Source organism: Micrasema longulum, unplaced genomic scaffold, assembly GCF_059751315.1.
Source record: "Micrasema longulum isolate JH-2025_06_02 unplaced genomic scaffold, ASM5975131v1 h1tg000744l, whole genome shotgun sequence".
Taxonomy (NCBI): domain Eukaryota; kingdom Metazoa; phylum Arthropoda; class Insecta; order Trichoptera; family Brachycentridae; genus Micrasema; species Micrasema longulum.
This window is the reverse complement of record NW_028277938.1, coordinates 72,779-95,495: the sequence shown is the minus strand read 5'-3', so window position 1 is coordinate 95,495 and position 22,717 is coordinate 72,779. Positions and strand designations below refer to the sequence as shown.

The 22,717-nt window shown below is 31.7% G+C and overlaps 2 protein-coding genes across 2 annotated transcripts in view; one reads left to right on the top strand and one right to left on the bottom strand.

The window, feature by feature from the left end:
* The window catches only part of ko (Stork-head domain-containing protein knockout), a 109,084-nt gene extending 94,231 nt beyond the window's left edge, over positions 1-14,853 (bottom strand). Inside the window, exon 1 of the mRNA XM_088230251.1 lies at positions 14,385-14,853. The gene's annotated coding sequence lies outside the window, so the exon portion shown is untranslated. The remainder of the gene's footprint in view (positions 1-14,384) is intronic.
* The window catches only part of LOC148279238 (tRNA N6-adenosine threonylcarbamoyltransferase, mitochondrial-like), a 250,509-nt gene that overhangs the window by 157,473 nt on the left and 70,319 nt on the right, over positions 1-22,717 (top strand). The window lies entirely within an intron of this gene.

The window sequence follows — 22,717 nt, the reverse complement described above, 5'->3', positions numbered from 1 at the left end:
CTAGATTTCCTATACATCGAATGCAAAACCTCGGCAATGAAATTGCAGAAAAAAATAGAATAAATCTAATCAGTTTGAGACTCCCGAAAGATTATTTACAATCATACATACTACTCAAATCCATATTGGTTCAACATGCTTATTCAGTTGTGCATAGGAAATAGGTACTACTGACATTACAACAGAAACCAATGAACCAAAAATGCAATCTGTTTATAAATATGTAAAATTCAATTTATTTGTAATCATTTTTACAACATACCTAATGTGTACATCAAAATAAGATAATACGTACGTAAGACTTATATACTCAAATGGTATATTTTATGACTTTTTAACTGTGTTATACAATTTGTACAAATTAGCTACGGCCGTTAATAAATATATATGCATAAAAAATAAACAATAATTAAAATCACGACATCGGCATCGCGTATAAGTGTATAAGGATACCTCTATTTCTTTTTGTACTTCCGTAGTGGTTAAGGCGCTTGACTCACGAATAGAGGATACTGGGTTCGATTCCCGGTGAGATAACTAAAATTAAATGTGATTTTTCTAAATTTCTCATTTCTTTTTTTCTATTAAAAATTCTGTGGGGTAATTCACCCCTACAATCGGGTCTCCTGGCCTGTTGTGGTAGAAAACAAAAAAATATAAAAATAGTAATAATATGCGTAATAATATCCGCACTAGCAGGTAAAAATCGGCTATCGCCAACTGTTATATTCTAGAAAACTCGAGAATTTTTGGGCCTCATTTATCGGCCCTACGGGCTTCAGTTTTCGGTTCTTCGTGCCTAATCTCGGTCTCCTAAAAGTATCGAGTCTTTGATTACTTTTTTTCGTTGTTCTGAGTAATCTAAATTTAATAAAGAATAATCTTTCACTCAAAATAACGATACAAAAACCAAACAAAATTTACAGAATTATTTCATATCTACGTAATATTATACTTCATAAGTTAGCAAACAATTCAAATTAATAATAAAAGAATGAGTAATTAAAAAAACAGTCGGCTGTGGCCAACTGTTACATGCTGGTACATTCGGCCCTCCAGGCCTTAATGAATCTGTCCTATTGGCCTTATTAAATCGGCCTTAGAGGCCTCAGTATTGCCTTATACCTGATAGTTCGGTTAGTAAGCGATGAAAATTTAATAGCGAATAATCTGTAATTGAAAATAATAACAGCTGTCGTCAAAAGTTACATGCTTTTAAATTCGGCTCTTCAGGGGTGGTATTCTGAATCTTTTCTATCCCTTAGAGAGTGATTAATTTGGGGATTTTTTATTTTTTGCGTGCGTTTACACTTTCCTTCATATCTTGCCACACTGATAATTAAACGTCTAATAAATATGAACACATATAATCAATCATGATGATTTTCATTTAGAACATTATTGCGACCTTAAGCGTTACCTAAAACACTTGATTAGGTTGAATTGACCAAACCGAATTCATTTTTTTAACAGTTTTTACATCATTTGACTTTAATCATCAGTGTGGCCATTACATAAAGCAAAGTGTCGTCGCATTAAATAAAAAAAATCTCCTAATTTATCCCTCTATAGGGATAGAGAAATTCAGAATACCAAAATAAATTGAGGTTAATATTAATACAAATATAGAGAGATAATTATTATTCCGTTCGAATATGACTTTTTAAAAGACATTTTATGACCCTGATTCAGCATTGATACCACAATAATAAGGCTTAAATTCATCGGAGATTTAGGATGGTATATTTAGGACTATTTGAAGTGGTATACGGAGAGTGTTTTCAGAGTGTCAATTTTATTTTTGTAAATTTTACCACGTTTATAAGTAAAGCCCTGTATATTTTTAAAACCCCGCTTTGTCCCATAATGAATTATCAGATTTCTAAGGAGAGCGATATTATATTGTATAAATAAATCATAATTCAAAATGCTTTTCACTTTTTGACTTAAAACAATTTATTAATATGATCGTTTGGGACCACAACCTGTCCGTCATAAGGGCTTTTCGCTTTTCTTTGGATTATTTGACACCCACTCTCACTCTAAAATTTATGAGGCTGTTTAAACACGATTAGAGTGTAGGCGTATTGAACATGAAAAAGTAATGATATAGGTAGATTTAACAGTGTGTGTTGACAACTGCTACCGATATGCAATTAAATATGCGTTTTATATTGTTAGATATTACAAATCACAATCAATATCCACGTACACAATGTAAAAATGACTGTAAACAAATATTTTCGGTTATTAGCAATAAAAAAGTCAATTTTCATGAATAGATACAATACATCCACATTTATAATTTATTTATTAATATGTAAATTTTTTTTGATAATTTATATAGCGCTGTTTTTGTGAAAATCACCTCAAGGGTGAGGATGAGGGATGAAATAACTGTATTTTGATTGCCGGGTGAACTCTATCGCTTTCTTACATATAAGTTCGGAACACGACACACCAAACAATTCAAAATGCCAGATCAAATGGGAATTTTTGTCATTTTCTGAAAACAATAAGAATTTTCAAAAAATATTTGTACATCGGGTACATGGAAAAAGGCTGTTCATTTTTTTTCATTTTAACGTTAAATTATGTAATATTAAAAGAAAATAATATTTTAATTCCAAAACTAAAAACAATCGCTAGGCAACATCATTATACTTACGGAGCGATATTTATCTTTCATAAAATGAACAAGGGTAAAGTCGGGAACATAAACTATTTAGATTATTATTAAGACAGAAGTTATAAAATCATCACATCATTCGCTTTCTGCACCTAATGGTGCACAGTGTAACGATTCAATTTCGACGCGTAGGAACTTTGGTTCAATAAGCCCCGCTACTGACAACACTTAAAATTTTGTTGACAAAAACCGGGATTGTCGAATTTAAATGTTGGCAACACGGAATTACTTGCGACAGGTTTCCGGTGCCGAGCACGCTAAAGAAGCGAAAAGGAATTCTCCGGCACATGTTTGAGTGTTCAAGAAGCCAAAAAAACATGTAGTCCGAACAATCTAGGGGACGTCTGATATCAGACGTTAATATTAATCTTTATTCGTAATAGCACGATATCCAAAATTGTTTTTTTCTGACAAATTTTGTATTTCTTTTGTATTGGGTCTCTCTCTCCATACATTTTACAATTACCCGACCTGATTCCCATCCTCATATTATTCATTTTAAATATGACATAATCAAAAACTAGTACCTTTGCGCATTGGAGTATATTCCACCTGTCAATTTGACGAGTTGACTGTCGATATTGTCACATGACGCGCATGTCAAGTTTGAAAGCGTTCAATGCGAATTGAATCCAAACTCAAGCTCTGGAAGCTGCAAGTATGGTCATTCCATGATGTTGCAAAGAGATCTCTAAGATGTTTTTACTCTGAAGGCTGGAGAAGGAATTCAGGGCGAATTCCCCATAAAAAAATGTATCACCGAGGGACGATAGTCATCCAACTTCAACCGTGTGTTTCATCATTCAACGAGACGGAGAACGCCATTGTCTTCCACCTTGACTAGATGCTGTATTAACTTCTTTTGCAATTTAAAAAAAATGTAGAGATTTTTATGTTAAAATAATTATTTATTTGGTAAAATCCTCATACATGATTTTGTAGTCTTCATCTTTTTAATAGGTTTAATAATTATTTAATTAATTAATAAAATTACAAGTACTTGGTGGTATTGTAACATTTGAAGGTAAAATGTTTATATTTATAAGTTTTATTTATTTTTTGAAAGTGCCTACTCCTAGCAGGCAGTCCATAATTTTAACTAAGGTTTCATGTTTCTTGATTTGAGCTAGATCGGTGAATGCGTTTGTAATAAAACTCGGCCATGTAATATTTTATTTATTTACTTAATTATTTTTCATTTACAAATGGGTAATTTTTATTTATTTATCTATCTATTTCAATTATGTCCCTTTCCCTCTGGTATTTATTGAATAGAAAGCTATGGGTGTAATCCGCCTGAGGTTTATTTGAACGTCGGCTAGGGTTCACCTCATATTTATATTTATTTATTTATCTTGTCCCTTTTGATTAGACAACCTTTATATTGTCTAGGATGAGTTTGTATTTTGTCTTGACCCATTTGAAAGTGAGCAAAATTTATATGGTTGATTTTTATTCAATGGCCATCCATGCCATATAGATGATCTCATGAGCATCAACATGCGTAAGGGGCTTAGAGTTTTTTTTTAGGGCTTAGAGTTACAATAGGGCACTGCATTGGTACACCCATTGCAGTGTATCTTTACCATTTTTGTTACATGACGGTAAGATGATCAGTCTTACGCGTCAGTCCCCAGTCCAGGATCTATAAAATATTTAAGTGTTACGGCACCTTTTAAATAAATATTTTATGTCAACCATGCCGGGAATCGAACCCGAGACCTCTTGCGTGGTATACAAAACGCGCTTACCTCTACACCACAAGGCTGACAGAAAAAGGAAACAAACTTTAAAAATACAATAATATGGTACTCATTGAAAACACTGTATACGAGAAAAAAAACACTAAGTAAGACCTCACTGCCGACTGTGGTAGGCAAGAATTGTTTATTCTCTTATGTAATGGGAAACATTAAAATAAATGTACATATTTGTATGAAATCTGTATAAAAGTGTACTTAATTGCAGTATTTTTTTCAAAACGAAATTATTTTTTTAAAAATATTTTTTGTTTTTGTTTTAATAAATATTGCCATCTGGCTTTAATACCATAACTTTTCATTGCGTTCCTTTGGTTCAAAAACGTTTGTTCAAAATAACCCGGTCAAATATAAGTTATATTAACAAACCGAATGTTCCACGCTATTTCTGATTGACAATTTCCACAAAAGTCTCGGTCTAAAGATGACGGTACGCTTATCGCTGCGCACACCTCTAGTGTCGTGTCTAGTGTCGTGTCTTGTGTCGTAAGCAAACACAACCCGCGTAATAAGATCGAGTCCATCCGGCACCGTTCTCCGCTCGCCTGTATTAACTTCCATACCGCCAAGTACCTTTACCTCAGATAGTAAAGTTCGTTCGTGTGAATTACAATATAACAATGCAAGGAAATGTGTCCGCAAGAAATTTGTTATAAATTACTCGAGTGAGGTAGCGCAGAAATCCCGCTTATCCATATTTGTGGAAAACATTTCAAATCGATTTTTTAACATCAGTATGAGTGACCTCTTTCACTAAATGAGCTGAGAATTTTCTATTCAATTCGACAGAATAGAATGGGTTCGTGCTGCTGGAAAAAATGGCATAAAAAACCGATGAAAAGGTTTGCTCCGTACAATGAAGTTGATTGATGTAAATTGTTTAGCGCTTCGGGTAAATATAGATACTTCCGACTTGAGAAATCAAAGGGCGATCGGATTTTTGTTATAAAATTACGCCGGATTAAGAGATTTAGAAGTATCGGTGACAAATTGAAGGGCACGTTTTTACTAACTGACGTAAGATATATATTTGAATCAATATTTTAATAAATAATAATATTACATAAATACGAACTTCCGGAATTCATAAAAATGTCAACAGTAGTTTACAAATATAATGTATAACTACAATTACACATTATCGACAAAATGAAGGAAATGATACTCCCGTTGGTTTGGGCATTTAGAGCGAATGGACAGCGAAAGAAAGTTTACGACGATGCGAATGATGATGAATGTAGAAAACGGAAAAGACCGAGAAAGACATGGCATGACCAACAAATACTTGAAGATGGGTGGAAAATCGGAATACTCGGCGTGCGTTCAAAAGAAGATGTATGAATGGAAGCGCGGTCGGGCGTGTGATGTGGCGTTCAATCATCTCTGCCTAACCGTACGGGAAAACGGCGTGATGGTTTGTTTGTCTGTGAACGGGAATTGCTTGGGTAATTCGTCAGTTGGTGGTGCACACGAATTTTCTCTTAATTTTGAAGTAGACTTAAAATATAATAAAATATATCATTTAAATGAATTTAAACATACTTTTGATAAAGAAAAAAACATAAAAAATTTACATGTTCTTACATAAAGGTCAAAAATTAGATAGATTAGAAATTTTAGAAATAAATGGGATAAAAAATAATAGCGATAGAATTTTAATAAATCAGCAGATACAATTTAAAAACTCACCCTTATTAGCCCCCTTAGTTAGACCCTGTACATTGTAATAAAACGATAAACATTTTTCAAAACAGAATATACTCTTAAAGTACACCGCCAACACATGTTTAGATCATTTGTCTCACTCTGTTCCATTGCAATATTGCGTATTGTATTTTTTTCAACTTATTTTTAAATCTACCTACACTTAAGATAATATTTAGTTTTATATATATTATCCATACACTGTATAATATTCACCAGTCTGAAGATGCCCATTAGAGGGTAAAAGCGCTAATTGGTCAAAATAAATAAGTGGAAGTGTACCAAGTATTTTTTAAATTAATAACTTATATGTAAATATAAGTTGTTACATCATATATAAAAATAGTAAAAAACTAAACAGATTAATAAAAACCAACATTTTTTCATCATTATACCCTGTCCGCACCTGATGGTGCATAAATACACCAAATGCAACGTATATCGATCATCGGTTACATGAATGTAAGATGATCAGCCTTACGCTTTAGGTGCTAGTGCGGAACAGGAAATACTGCAGTATAGAACCACCTTCTGAATCTATATTTTATGTCAACCTTCCTAGGAACTACGACACTACAAAATCAACGTATCTCCAGTCAATTTATTTTTTCAGTATTTTTACCTAAAAGTTGCCATCGAGTCGAAAACACTCATCCAGAATTCCAGTTCTATTTCACACACAACTGTGTAGTTCATCCACCCGGACACACAATTATTTCATATCAATGAAAAGTCATTTGAAACAAAATTCGACGAAAAAATGGATATTCATTTGTATACATTTTTATACACCAGTGCAGTGGCGGCTGAAGGGGTTAAAAATGGGGAAGTCATTTCTTTTACTAAATATGTAGGTACATGTATATTTCACAATAATTTTCACACAATTTTTTTTTTGTATAATTTCATGAATATATTTATGTTTATATAGATTTTTCTGATATGATACACACATTTACAAAATACCTAACATAGCGACTGCACTTTGTTTTGTTTCTTAAAAGGGTCTTAATTCGCTTTAGCGTCGAAAAACATCCTTCACTCTCAACTGCCGTCATCGTAATTCCACAAATAAAAATGACTAGTACATTTAACTTTTAAAACACAAACAAATTACTAAAAATGTACAGGATTTAAATTTTACCAGTTTAGTGCATACGAAACAGGACAAACACCAGGTAATTGAACACGTGCAAAAAATAATGTAATATTATAATAATAATAATTCACAAAGCTTATTTCTATCTTATAAAAAGGGACGAGAAAATATAAGCTTATGTTAATCCTTTCCATTAAGAACTCTTCCTTGTGTAAGTATGTAAAATACACAGGAATTCATTTATCATCGTATCTCTTCCAGTCTAGACCAAAGCCAATATCATATGATTATTATCAATCTTATTCTTATCTTCCTTGTTTCATATTGTTATCTCCCGGGATAATGCCCGCGATCGAACTAATTTTTGGCGAAATGTTCCGATGTTCATGAACGCACGGAACGTTTCATCTCTTTCTTTCTCATGAGAAAATCTAGAGATAAGACATTAGCTTTGGGACAGTTACAGAAATGACCCGCGCATTCGACATAACATGAATATTTGACGGCGCACGTGCTTTAATAGTATTCTAGATAACATCGATAAAAACATGAAGATTACTAGGTACTTATATATTTCAATGAATGTTTTTTTTTTAATATTACAAAACCTAATAGCATTATATTAGATACTTTCTTTATAATGTATTTTAGGTGAATTATTTTTAATTAGTGGCAAATTTTGGGGGATCATTGACTCAATGGACATTAGGGAAAGCCGCTACTGCACCAGTGATTGAGGATGTTCAGTCCTACGAAAAATTGGATATAAAAACGTATTCTTACGCGTGGTAAAATCAGAGCATTCAATTGTACGGCGAAGTTCCTTGAAAATGTTTTAAAAAAAAGATTTTAATGAAAACGAACTACTTAGTTCTTCTTCTAATTAGAGAGTTGTGATACACTTCCGGTTTATGGTACGTCAACTGACCAATTAGCAGAACTCATCGAGAAGATGGGGAAGAGAACTTGAGACCTCACACGCGGAGTAATTTAAAAAATACAACACTTTAAAAAATCATAACGCTGATAATACGATACATAAAATAATAAAAAAATGGCTTAGTTTAATAGTCTATTAACAAATAAAAAAAACCACTAAACTTCCTCATTGGTTCTACAGATGATTACTTATCTTATAACGACTTCTGTGGTCAGAGTCACTAGACTTAAAATTTTAATCGATATTGATTATTTCGACAACTTTTGACAAATAAATTATATTTTAAAGTTAAGAATTTATGTGTATTTGTCTGGACGAATAATTAATATTATACGATAATAAATAATTAATTTTGTTTCCCTTCAGTACTTATCATACAAAAAATAGCGGGTACATAAGTTCGTAATTAATATTAACTACATACTCGTATATGGCTAATTCATCGTCGGTTTCTCTGAGTACGAATTCAATTAATTAATCAAGATTATCACTATTGCTACTCTAGTTTGTTTGAAACAGTAGAAACTATTCGCCTACATACGTACGTACATCTTTACGTCGAAATTAGATCTAAGTATACGAATCTTTTTTACTCTACCGACTTTCATCAATAATTGTAACGCTATTTATGGACTTAGGCAGTTTCTGAGAAACTAGTTAATAAGTACTATAGCGAAATATGGAATACTGTATTGCAAATTTAGGTTAAAAGTGTTCACACAATTATGTACAACAGCACATTATTCTAAACATTGAAGATTTTTGCCAAAATCTCTAAGCACATGTTTGAATTCTAAATTCAGTTACATTTACGCCAAAAGAAAAACGTAAAAGTAATTTGTAAGTAAATCATCATCATCGTCATCGTTCCCTCCCTCACTTAATGCTGCATAGGGCACTACATCGATAAACCAACCGCAGTGTATCTTGATCATTTTCGTTACATGAAGGTAGATTATCAGTCTTACGCTTCAAGTGCTAGTCCAGGGACCATGAAGACCGCCGTTCTTACGAAGAGTGCAGTATCTAGCATTTTTGACGATATTTTGATAAATACAGAATCGCGAAGAAACAACTTTAGAAAACAAAACCGAAGCAAGTATATTTTCAGTTCAAAATTATTTTCAATTTAGTATTATTTCAGTTGAATTTATCTTTAAAATTTAAATATTAATCACAGTATGAAAACAAAATTAATCTCATAGTTTTTTTTCCCTTTCTTTTGATACATGGCATATAGCGATGATTTGCATAGTATTGAAACTACAACAAACACAATATTATTTCCTTTTCCGCGTTTTTCTCAGAAACTTATTAAACTGAGACATTGCACTCTTCATACGGAGGGCAAAAGTATTCCAGTTTAAAAACACCTTTTTAAGTAAATATTTTTGAGAATCGAAGCCGAGACCTCTCGCATGGAAGGCAAACGCGCTGTTTACTAACCGCGAGGTAGACAAATGTAAATTGAACAGCTTTTTCTTATACGAGTACAAGCGGCTATTTGAATATAGCGAAATATACTCGTAATTTTGCGGACAGTAAAGCAAAAAAAGAATTGAAAATGAAAACCAACGTTTCACATTTTCGACAATTTCTAATTGGAAAATACAGGCAACAAGGGTGATTATTACCCCAGTTTTCACTTCCGCCCTTGAAACGTATCTACAGTTTTCAATATCGTCCATCATACTAAGTTATTTCACTTCCGCCCTTGAAACGTATCTACAGTTTTCAATATCGTCCATCATACTAAGTTATTTCAGTTCCTTACAGTATATTGCTAATTTCATTTTGTTCAGACAAATGAAATAATGTTAGTAAAGGGTGAATGGTTAGTTTCATTTCCGATTCCTACGGGGGTGATAAGATCCGAGTGTTTGAAGAAAGGAGGATGAGAAAATGGGTTTCGTAGATGGTGAGATGATTAGGGTTTTCAAAACACCGCCTTATTCGAAAAACCGGTCTGCGATATAAAAATTGCTTTATTGGTTATGCAAAATAAAAACATGCAGAAGAAAATGGATTAATCCAAAGTTGCTTTACCAGTTGACAAACATAGTTGTATCGTGATATAAACATAAACATACATAACAGCGTTTATTACTTTACCACTACTGAATACATCATGTTTTGTTGATTGCGTAGTATTTTTTTTTAATGCAAATATTTGGAATCTTATATAATTTGACCAAATATATTAATTTTTGGGCCATTTTGAATTAATTGTTAATAGCTCTGCTATAAAATGGGAATTAAGTTGTGGTACTGTAGTAGAACGAGGTTCGAACCTAAATAGTCCGAGGTTGTCAGGTGTCCACCTGAGAGTTCTCGTCACTACCACGAGATCACATGTAGGTATGTGCCTACGTATTTTGATATTTTTTATTATCATGTAACAATTCATTTTTATAACTTCAACATCATTAAATAAATGTTTGTATAATAGCTATCAATTCTCACATAAAAAAATGTACCTAATATTAAAAGCATAAATTATCAAAAGGTTGTAATTACAATCGTATTTCCTTTAAAAATAAACTATTAACTCAACCCGTCTGGTAACAATAATCCCGTCTGTGACACATGTGTTTTTATCGAATCGGTATACAATTTTTTTACAATATCATAATATTGTTTTACATTTCCCTTTTCGAGATAGTTTTGCATTTTTTTTTCTGTCAAACATGCACATCTACGCACGCGCACGTCTCTATCAGTTATCATTTAACACACAAAAGAGGTGGATTTGTTGCATTTTTCTTGTATCGATACATTTACATCTATACCCCAAAAACTGTGAATTACTATGATTTCTTAAACAATACTACGATAACATGCCTATTTATAATGATTATTAAAAACTTGTTAAAACTAGTAACAGGAAGGAAGGCTGAACTGAGATCGCATCCGCTGACGTCAAAAAATAAATCTTTTCGTATGTTATTTTTTATTTTGAATGTTATATTTTATTTTTTACAAGTGGAATTATGCGGAGTGACTTTTTACGGGTACGCTTTTTTTCTATTTTTTTTTGCATTGTATTTACTTATATTTAGAAAACTATAATTTGCCTATAATTTTGGTTTATTTGTAAATATTGTTTTTTTATATATTTTTTTATTACAATGGCCGTTGTTTAAATAAATAAAATAAAAATAATTAGCAAAATTCGATAAATTAAAAAAAAATATTTTTAAATCATTTCATACTATATTCAAGCCTATTCATCATTAAGCGTACATGTAAATCAATAAAAAATACAGACAAAGTAATCAGTGGTTTTGTTCATTTATAAACCCGCGTGGGGTGCCATTCAGAATCTTCTGGCAGGCAGGAAGAAAGAAATTTTGTGATTATTATTTTTTTGCAAGCGACTACACTTTTCTTCGTAAATGGCCACACAAGGGATTAAACATCAAATGACGTAAAATAAATAGTTTTATGATTGACATTTTACAGTTCGACATTATAAAACTGTTTAAAAACGGAAAAAACTTATACGGTTTGGTCGCAATAATGTTCTAAATGAAAATCATCATGTTTGGTTTCACGTGTTCGCATTTATTTGACGTTTAATCGACAGTGTGGCCATATATGAAGCTAAGTGTAGTCGCATGCAAAAAATAAAAATTCCCAAATTTCTTTCTTCTCTACCCCCGCGAAAAGATTCAGAACAGCACCCTTGGGCTAAACTGAAGCTAATCTGAACGGTAAAGCGCATATTTAGTACGAAAAACGCGATGAAAAAAAAGCGTTCTCTACGCGCGCTAACCATTCAGAATACCACCCCGGATGATAAGATAAGTTTAAAAAATATTGACGTAAAATAGTTTTGCGTTTTTTTGGCAAAATCAATCGCAAGAAAAAAATTTTTTTTTTTTCTATTTTAACGAAAACGCGACGAACAGATTTTTTTACAACAGGCCACAACATTACTCAGTAATTAGCATTTGTTTTTACACTTATTTTTTAATGGATTGTTTTATTAACTTTACTGGCGATTAATCGATTAATTTAATCGAACATTCAGTTTTTTCGTTGTTTTTAAAATGGTTATAGCAACCGGTTTACCGGTTTCGGATTACACCGTTCAGGCAGCCCTGAGCGATGGGTGCTCCAAGGAGCACAGACAAGTCTAGACAGGCAGGGAAGGAGTCAGGGAGGCAGAGCTAATCCTAAACAGGATCCCAGAACTTGTATGCTAATATGCAAACATTCTTCGGTTACTTTTAACGGATTTATCTTACACGCGAAGTCCGACGCGGGGTCACTATACTAATTTACCTACAAAAAATATTCATATAAGTTTGGCAGACTTGTAATATTACAAAATGGTGACGTTTGTTCGCCTCGTGGTCTTATGGTTACTATAGCAGCTACCATGCACAAAGTTCCGGGTTCGATTTCAGATAAGATAACCACAAAATGGTTATGAAATAGGCGTTTTTTCTCTACAGCATTCTAGTTTTCCCGATATGGATTTTGACTACGTAGCGTAAGACCGATTATTTAAGACCATTTTAAAAGAGCGTGTGTTACAATACAATTATCTAGATCCGCGATTTGTTAAACAAGATTGTGCCTTATGCACCATTATAATCGTACATATTAACGCTGGAAAGGAAAAGTTACCAAGTGTCATGTAGCAACTTTACAAAAGGGCCAATTAAAAATTATTTTTTAAAGATTTTTTATACTAAGAATCTGATTTTAATTTTTTTATTCAAATTATGTAGGAATCACGCCAAAATAATACGTATGCATGTGATTTTTTTTAAATTAAAAAAGAAAACAAAATAACTTTAATTGGCTCTTCTGTAAAGTTTTTACATGTCGCTCGATAACTTTTTCCTTTCTAGCGTCTATATTTAAAAAAAAAATATTTTATAATTATTATAAGTTGATCGATACTTTATTACACTCCTTTGAAGCTTCATGTCTAGTTGTTTCGTATTTTAAAATGATTTTTTTTATCACTATACCTTGTATTACATCGTTTACAGGCGTCATAATTGCAAGGTCTTGATGATTGGTGATCTAATGCAGTGTTCTATGCACCTGTGTGGATAAAGGTATGGAGGACAATGGATCGCAGTAGGATAACATGCAGGGATAATAAATGGCCTTATTATCCCTGCATGTTATGTACGATTATATGTTATGATCTGTCATCGAAACATATATTGTATAGTATATACTTATAATAATAAAAATACGTATATAGTTTTATTCTTTCAATTAAAAATGCAGTTCCACCAAGAAATGTAATTTGCGGACTATAAGACGCACCCCAAAATTTATCTATCAATTTTTAGAAAAAAAAATGTTTTGAACGATAAGACGCATTGGGCCACTTATGGTGGTCTTAACGCACCACAATTTTTAATTGAATTTTCAAAGTAAAAAAGTGCAAAAATGCAGTAAAAATGTTTGTTGGTCCGAAAAATACGGTAATTATTAAGTTCTTTCTTATTTTGTATATAATATTTTTAAAAGACAAGCACCTACTTCGCCCTAAAAGATTCTAATCAGATTCCTGTTGGAACATCCCGAAACTTATTTTTCTGTCGTGTATTACTAATTTTTACTATTTCCAAACGTGTCTCAATCTTTTTCATAATTCCGTTTATTTTATTTCATGAATTAAATTAAGTTGTTTTACATTTTTTTACATATTTACTAACTTATGGCATAATCAAAAAATATAAATATATATATATTATTATTATTATTAAAAAATAAAAAATGTAGTAACTGAAAATAAATAGTAAATCTCCAAGAATACAGCTACCTTCCTTGTGTTCCAAATCATAAATTCCTTATTATGATGCCGAAAATAGTTTGAAAAACTGAACTTAACTTTTGAAAAAATATGTACAAACGAAAAACTTAGATGGGTTTATTCAAGAAAGGGGTTAAACAAATTATTATTTACAAAAACATAAGTATAGTAAGTGTAAAACTGGGTATTGTGTAAGTGTATCTGTGTATAGTGTATAGTGGTGGGAGTACCTACCCCAACAGAACATCCCATACTCATTCAATTTTGACTCACAGACTTTAGGGGTGCTTCCTACCACAAGTATTCCCTTCGTAAGGGGAGAAGCCCTATAGACAAATAATACTCATATGTCTACTCGATAGAATACGAATAAGATCGAATTTTATTTAAGTCATCAAAACACTTACCAGTTTTAAGAAAATCTGCCAAATAACTTTAACGGTCAATCCTTGATCGATTTAGTGTCAATTCACCGCCGGCTCTTTAATCCAACTGACGAAATATTTTACAAGTAAAATATAATAAATAAGCGCACTTTAATTCAGGACTGTTTTCGCATCGTTTAAAAACAAAATAATGTTATTTTTCCCAATGTACACAACTTTTTAACCGCACCGACAAACTTTTTAAATGAAAACAGCGCACTCGTATCAATTTTTCTCCTGGTTATTTATTTTGTATCGGTGTCAGTCTTAACGCGAATGGGAGAAATATGTGCGATGAATAGACGTATTGATGTGAAATTGTAAACCAATACGCAAGTTTGGTGGCATGGTTCGCCAGTTATGGAGAGAGGTATCGCGACAACACGTCCGTCACGAGTCGCCTTCTGGAGCCAACTACTAACGAGTAACGAGAGAATGGATAAATCCGCCCGGTTGAATGGAGCGAGAGGCAGCCTCTGCGAGATGTAGGTGGGGTGTAAGGCCCGGATATGGACTCCGGCGTGGAAAAGCCCCTAAAAACAAAGAAAACGTACCTATCAATAATATAAACGACTGGTTGGAGTTGAATGGATAATATAACGTTGAGCCAATGCCGGTCATATTTCGGCTAGTTTTACTTTAATATATAATAAATGTTATTCCTAACTGTTTAGGGGTTTATTAATAGTTTAAATAGAATTATTATACAAGTTCTTAACTTTAAACAAAATTATTTGCCCAACATTTGGTTTACAGAAACGCGGGAGATTTACTTACTTGATACTTGTAACTAGAAATGATTTGTCAAATACCTTTGGGTTCTATGTTACATGGTGGCCTAACACAAAGCTTTATATACTGAGGATCCCAAAGTTCACGGCTCGATACTCACTCCACCTCAATTCTATACCAATCTAAATAATATAATATATAATCAGCGAATACCACAATGCACGTAACTATTCCAATAATAAATTATATGGTTAACATTATTGGTAGTTTGTAGTATAATGCAGGTAGAAAAAACAAAACGATGATAAAAAACAAAACTCTTATTTTATACAAATCAATCGGAGATCGAAATTTAATGCAATTTAAATTACGGTGCATTTGAAAAACTATAGATTTATTCATTTTTTAATGTCCTTATATGAACTTATGTTTTTGTGTTAGTAACATTAAGAAGACTCGCCTTTAAATGCCCTGGCTTGAAGGGTGACAACTAATTTACATGGACCCGTCAAAATAGATCTACACAGATCGCATTGACGTCAGGAAATTTTCTAGCACTGGCTCCTATTTTTCAAAATAAGAATAGGAACATTTTTTTATTTTTTATTCATAAATTTCATAAAAAGTACATGTTTTTGTAATATTCTAAACATATCTACTTTTACACATCTAGTAAATGTTATCACTGTAACTCTCCGAAAAAAGAGACTATCTCTTGTTTTTGGAGAGTGACTTACACTTTTTTAGTTGTTTATTTATAAGAGTTTATAAAAATTTTAAAGACGAGTACATGAAAAAGAAAAATAAAAACAAAGGAAATATAAAGAAAAAACATAAAACAATAATACATTCATACTAATTAAAGTTTAATGTTGTTTTTACACGAGTTCAAAAAATTTATTTAGATTAACTTTGAATTTATTCATTGATATATTATTTTTAATATTTTTTAGTTCATTAGGAAGATTATTATAATTTTTTACACCTTTGAAGACAAAGCTATTTTGACCATGACTTGTATGGAATAATTTAGGAATTTTGATATTATGTTGGTATCTTATTCATTTCAAATTCTTTTATTTTTTATTTTATATATTTAAATAATATAATTTATTTTATAAAGAGTGTCTACTGTATGAACCTTAAATATTTTATGTAGACTTGCTGTATTGAATGTTGAGGGTTTCTTTAAAATTACTTTAATAATTGTAATAATTTGTAATAATTCTTACGAGTACAACGCATCAAAGAAAAAAATGTGGTAAGTAACGTTAAAACATACTTAAAATAAGTGAAATACGTTATTTAGCACTGGCTATTTTTTATGTTCAAAATGCTTACCTGTGCCTGGGTTTTGTCATGACTGAAAATTTAAAGCATTATGATTTTACGTAATCATGCGAAAAACTATTTTCAATGAAGTGAATTTCAGCATTACGTATACAACCTAAATTATTTGTTTAACTTATAATTATAATGTAGTTTCACTAAAAAACATGGGTATGGAAACTCAATTTGTTTAGTTATAAGACAGTATTTTGTACTTGGTTACATGAATAAAATATTGCAATCCCCCCCCCCCCTCCCCCTTAAGGATGCTGTAAGTATAAAAAAAACTGTGTTTTGAGTGAAGTATGACATTTAATAGAATTTGGAATAAAGTAAACTGTGCCAAACTGTCATCACTTTAAAGTTTATTAAAAGTACATAATGGCACTCTAACGTGATATTTATTTACAGTCATAACATATTTATTAAGTATCAAAATTAACAATAAAGATATTTTATAACAAATAATTGTTGTTTTGAATATGTATTTTAATTGGGAATTTTTTTTTGACATTTCTTGGACGAAAAATCTCAAATAATATATTTTAAAAATTATTTGATTTATTTTATCTTCCTCGTATCTTCAAAAATATTAATCCTAATAAAAAATACCATTAGAAAACCGGCAAAAGCAACCTTGGGGACTTTTAGCATGTTATGTAGTAGACACCAATAAACAATCATGCCAAGTTTCAAAACTCCAGGCTTTTTCTCTCTCGATCACCTTTTTTTGGTCTAATTTGCCGAGGCTTTATATTTATCTCCGTCTAACGCAATGAAAAACGTATTTTGCTCTCGTTTCTACTACATTCTAACGAACACTCTGTTCTCTAGTTCTGGACGTCCACGTTTTACGCTTCGTCGGCAGTTCGCGTCTGAACTACAGGACGCCAACCTGACCTCGAAGGACGCACGGTAATTGACAGCTGACAGAGAGGACTGGAGAGACTTTGAAATTATCAAAGTACGTCTGTATAAGTTATTGGACTTGTATTTCTGATACACAAATTAAAAAAATTATATGGCTGTAATCCAATGAAATAGAAGGTTACAAGGAATAAATGTTAAAACTTAAATATCATTAAAATATGGTAATTGAAATAAATATCTATTGCTAAAACTGGTCCCTCCCTCCTATTAGAGGCTCTGCTTGGAAGTATCAACAAATTGCAAACTTGAAATGTTTCGAATCAGAATTATTTTCTGTTCAAATTGCACCAGACATTCAGAATGTTCTTCTCATATCTCGCCTTTGTAGGGTCTTTACTTTCACACGCCTTGATATCGTATTATCGGTTTTTACCATGATGTATTTTCACTACTGATTATATGCAAACAAATACGTTTTATTTCTTTGGTCAATTTAGAACGAGCTGCGCCCAAAATCGGAGACGCTTGACATGAATTTGAGCTTCGCGATAGTGACGTGGTAGCCGGGACTATAATGAATGAAAAAGCTATTATTTTATTTCAATAACCGAACTGTCGCAACATAACCGATATCTCGTTCAATGGGGAAGCTCAGTGCTACGGGAAATTGGATTTAAAAAATGTTTTCTTACACGCGGTAAAAATTAGAGCAGTTAATTATTCCTATTTATTTATTTTATGTATTTATTGCATAAAATTAGTATACATATGTAATAACAGGGAATATATATAAAACTAATTAATATAAAATGAAAACGGAGTGTTCTCTGTTTATGACAGTCTCCATCTTACATGGCTCAGCCTGTTCTAAGGTGGAGATTTTTTATCTTGTAGAGCATAAGTAGTCCTATACTAATAAAACAATAACTTTAAAAAAAAACTATAACTTCTTATTATAAATGCCTAGCTTATCAAATGTAAGAAATTAAAAATTGTTACCATACAAATATAAAGTATATATATGTGCCAAGAATACGTGTTACTTAAACATAAATAATATAGTATAATATATAATAAAAAACAAATATAAAGCAATGAAATACATAAAAATATAAATAATATGTGTACCAATTAAATAAAGTACTACGTTTTTTGATCAACATATCTTTTTCCAAAAAATCTCTCGCTACACTATTTATATGTGCAGTTATTATATTATTTATATTATGTCATTATTTGAACTAATTTGTTGCATTTTCGTCCTGTTAATTATTATGACTTAATTCGGACAGAGCCTAAAAAGCCATAATAAGTTCATGAATATATTTTGTAAAATGAAACTAAATTTAAAATTAAATGAATAAATAAATGAACATAATAACGCAATGATCGATAGTATACGCTAAGTACGGCTACATAATGTTTCAGAGCAGGGTTTTTATTATTTAGGAACGCAATCTTTAAATTTGCTAAATATTTTAATTATCCGTATTTGAATGATAAAAATAATAAAATGAATCAAGTTGTGGCAACGCGGGAACGTATCTCGGACCTCTGACCTAGAGTGCGAAAAATTGGTATGGACCACGACGACACTCGAGTTTAATTTAATAATTATATGGTTCACTTTTATTATTTTTAAAAAATACTTTAATTTATTTTACTTGATTTAATTTTGGAAAATTGCAACAATTTTTACGTAAAATCCACCCAGAATATAAAAAAACTAAATTTCTTATTGATAAATAAAGTACTAATATTATTGATAATGTAGTAATAAATTATTTCTACAGTAAATGACATAAATTATTCATTAAAAACATTATAATATACACAGTAATAAAATAAAATGAAAGGCTATATTTTATTTTTAAAAAGCCATTAACTAATTAAAGATGACATAAATATCAATCAAACGAATGCAGATAAGTTCCCCTCGTAGTGTATTGATTAGCGCGTTCGCCTACCATATTTAAGGTACTAGGTTCGATTCCTAGCAATATGAAATTTTAGTTTTAATGGTGGTCCTCAACTGTAATATTTCTTTGTTTTTGGACTGGCACCTGAAGCGTAAGACTTATCACCTTACCTTCATGCAACAGATGATCTATTACGCTAAATTTAGTGTAGGGGAGCGCGGGGTAATGAGAGCGGGCGGGCAATCGAGGCGATGGCGATTGTACGGAACCCATGCACAATCGAGTGACCTTAAGCACTCGGCCGTTTTTGTCAACCATCGAGAAAGTTCGTCTGATGCACATGAGCCGTTAGTGCCCTACGTTGAGTCATGAGAGACGTTTGTGAGTTTATCGGTCCACGTTTTTAAAAAATAGCCAATTGCCAGCGTTCAGGTAAGGATGAAGATATTTTCTTATTGTATTATGTTTACGCTTATTACATACCTAAATTCGTCTCCTTTCAAGTACCCATTCGTCAAATTGTGATTGAAAGTCAAATAAGATATTTGTGTTATTACTTTTAAAGGTGGTAGTCAGCGGGTAATGGGAGCCTATTGAGTCCATTGTAAGCCCAATGCCACAACCGTACATCAATAAAAACAAGGTATTGAAGATAAAACTTCATTCTGAAATCTTAACAAACACACAACCAAGATTTGCTTTTTAAATAAGTTGAGCTTTATTTTTCGGAGAAGTAAAAATTATGGCTACCATTTCCCATATAAGCGTTCAATGGGCTCTCATAACCCGCATGTGTGGGGTAATGGGAGCGATTTACCTTTTTCATGAAATCTTTATAGTACCTCAATGCACGGATGTAGTTGATTTAAACTGTGATGAAAAGATAGTCAAATAAACGAGGTTTAAATTACTAATAAAAAATGATGACAAAGTAAACAAATGTGGTTTTTATCAACATTTTCCCTTAGTAGGCTCCAATTCCCCCGCTCTCCCCTACCAATGCAGTATTCTATGAACCATCAGGGCTGGTATTCCAAACGAAATTATAGCGCGCTGTAAACGCGTTCGGAATACCAGCCCAGGTGCGCACAGGGGTCTGATGATGATGAATATGAATAATACGTAATTTATAAAATGTAGATACCTATGTGCGGTATGTCAATAAATAATATTAAAAATAATATTAAACCGATTGATTGAACCGATGATTCTAACGACTTTCGATTACTCCCATCAATCGTTTTTGCGCATCACTGCCTCTACTTAGTTTTGGTAGATTTATCAGGCTTCAATAGGATGTCCATTTACGAACAATTCTCATTTATTCTTGAATTCGATTACCATCTAACCTTGATCGAAATATTAATCTATGTACAATATGCTGCGCTGTTAAGCGCCCACGTATCTGACAGCGGGGTCGTGGGTTCAGTAACAGCCTCTTAAGGAAAGGTCCGTTTATGGCTTATTTTGTCTCGGTTTGGTGGCAACTCTATAAATAGATTCCAACCCGCATAACTATGTAGATTTTTAATGTGAAAAATGTTTAGTATGCCATTCGAATAATCCAACCTTACTAACTATGCCTTTTTACGTTTTATTGGTATTAATATTTTTATATTTGCATCGCATAAATATATATTTATTGTAATGAATTCGTCAGATAAATAAGTTCCAACTCACACCGTGTCCAGAATAACATAACAGCATTGGATGAATGGCAATTCCATAGAGAGTTAATATTTAAGACACATGTTTATTTATTATTATTACATATTAAACAAAATGATGTATGACACAATTAATTACTCCATGTCCCGACTTGCTAGATAAATTCATGTTGAGTCGGGACTATAATACATATAAAATCATTTTAGCGATATACAATAAAACTCCAATTATTCTGATTAATGGATTTTCAGATTTTATTGCTTTTGGAATTACATTCAAAACTTACTTAAACATATCGAGCAAAGTTAATAGCACAATTAAATTCAGATTAAAATCTTCTCCTTTATTTTTTATTTGCTTGTAACAATCGGGATATTTGGCAATACGGATTACTGGAGTTTGGATAAACGGAGTTCTTCCTACATACTTGGATACATTTATATAATACTTTGCAATTGCTAGATTTTAGTAAATCGTGGGTATACAGGCAAAAAAGGTTAACTCTAAAATATGCGGATTTGATTTAATGATGCAGTTTTGTAAAGTTTTTGACGGTCTACAAACTGGCAAAATACACTAAGTCATATTAAATTTAATATATCTGTAGTTTAAAATATATATATAAGGTTAAATCGTATACCGGGTATTTTATTCAGGCTAACAGCTTTAAATAACTTAATATTTACTTAATATAAAATAAAGAAACAGAAAAATTAAAAACATCTTCTTAAATGAACACTTAACATCTCACTGTACTTAAATAAGATATAAAACGGTAAAATTGGAACAAAACTTAAATGCTTGAATTCTCTAAACAGGGATTTGAGAGTTAAAGTTTTTTGCCAGTATAACCACTCGTATAAAGATTAAATAGACACAATCGAAAGTTTGATATCAATCACTGTATTTATTTCAAATTGAATATGTACGTTTACATTATTATTTTTTCTGTTTCGGATTACATAAATTGAGAGCATATGCGTGACAGGGAGTTTTGATAAATAGGTATTTGAAAATAGTTTTTCTGTCATTGTCTTGCAGATGCCTTCCCAATACTGTGCGAAAAAGCCTGCATGTCTGGTCTTTTATGCCTGACTAAAAAATATAAATAAATAAATCGCTGATCTAGTGCCAAAATCCAGAGAGAAAATATAGGAATACATTTGTATGAAGAAGGAAAGTCAGACCGTGTTTCCTCTTAAGATTAAACATTATTTTACGTAACCATAGAATCGAATTCGGTATTCTAAAATAAAACCATCTAGCTATTAATACACATGAACGCACCCTAAGCCCTTTAAAATCATGACACTTGACTCATGCCCAAACGCTTAGTCATGCTCAACGCGTATTTAGTTGTTATTTAACCGTCAGCCAGGTTTTGACGTGAGCTTGACATTTAATTGGAAACCAAAATGCCTGATTGTATCGTTAAAGCATCTAAAAACCAATCGAATAAACGTAAAAAATATGGTATAACTTTATTGGTATGTAGGTACTTGTTTATGATTGAACTCTAAAACTTGAAATAATGCGTTTTCAAAAATAGAATTCCTTTTGCAAATGTCGAAATCCTCTCTTTTTGCCAAAAAAGGTTAACTTTATTTAATTTAATACAATTTTCAAAAATGTAATAAATGTTAGTTAATATAATTTTAGCATTACCAAAAATCCAGGTAAATGAAATGAATGGGTAGAAATAATATGGAATTTAGGGAAAGAATCTGATTGGGATCCATTAAAAAAAAATGTTGTTTATAAATATTTTATGATAAACTTTTTTATATACGATGAAAT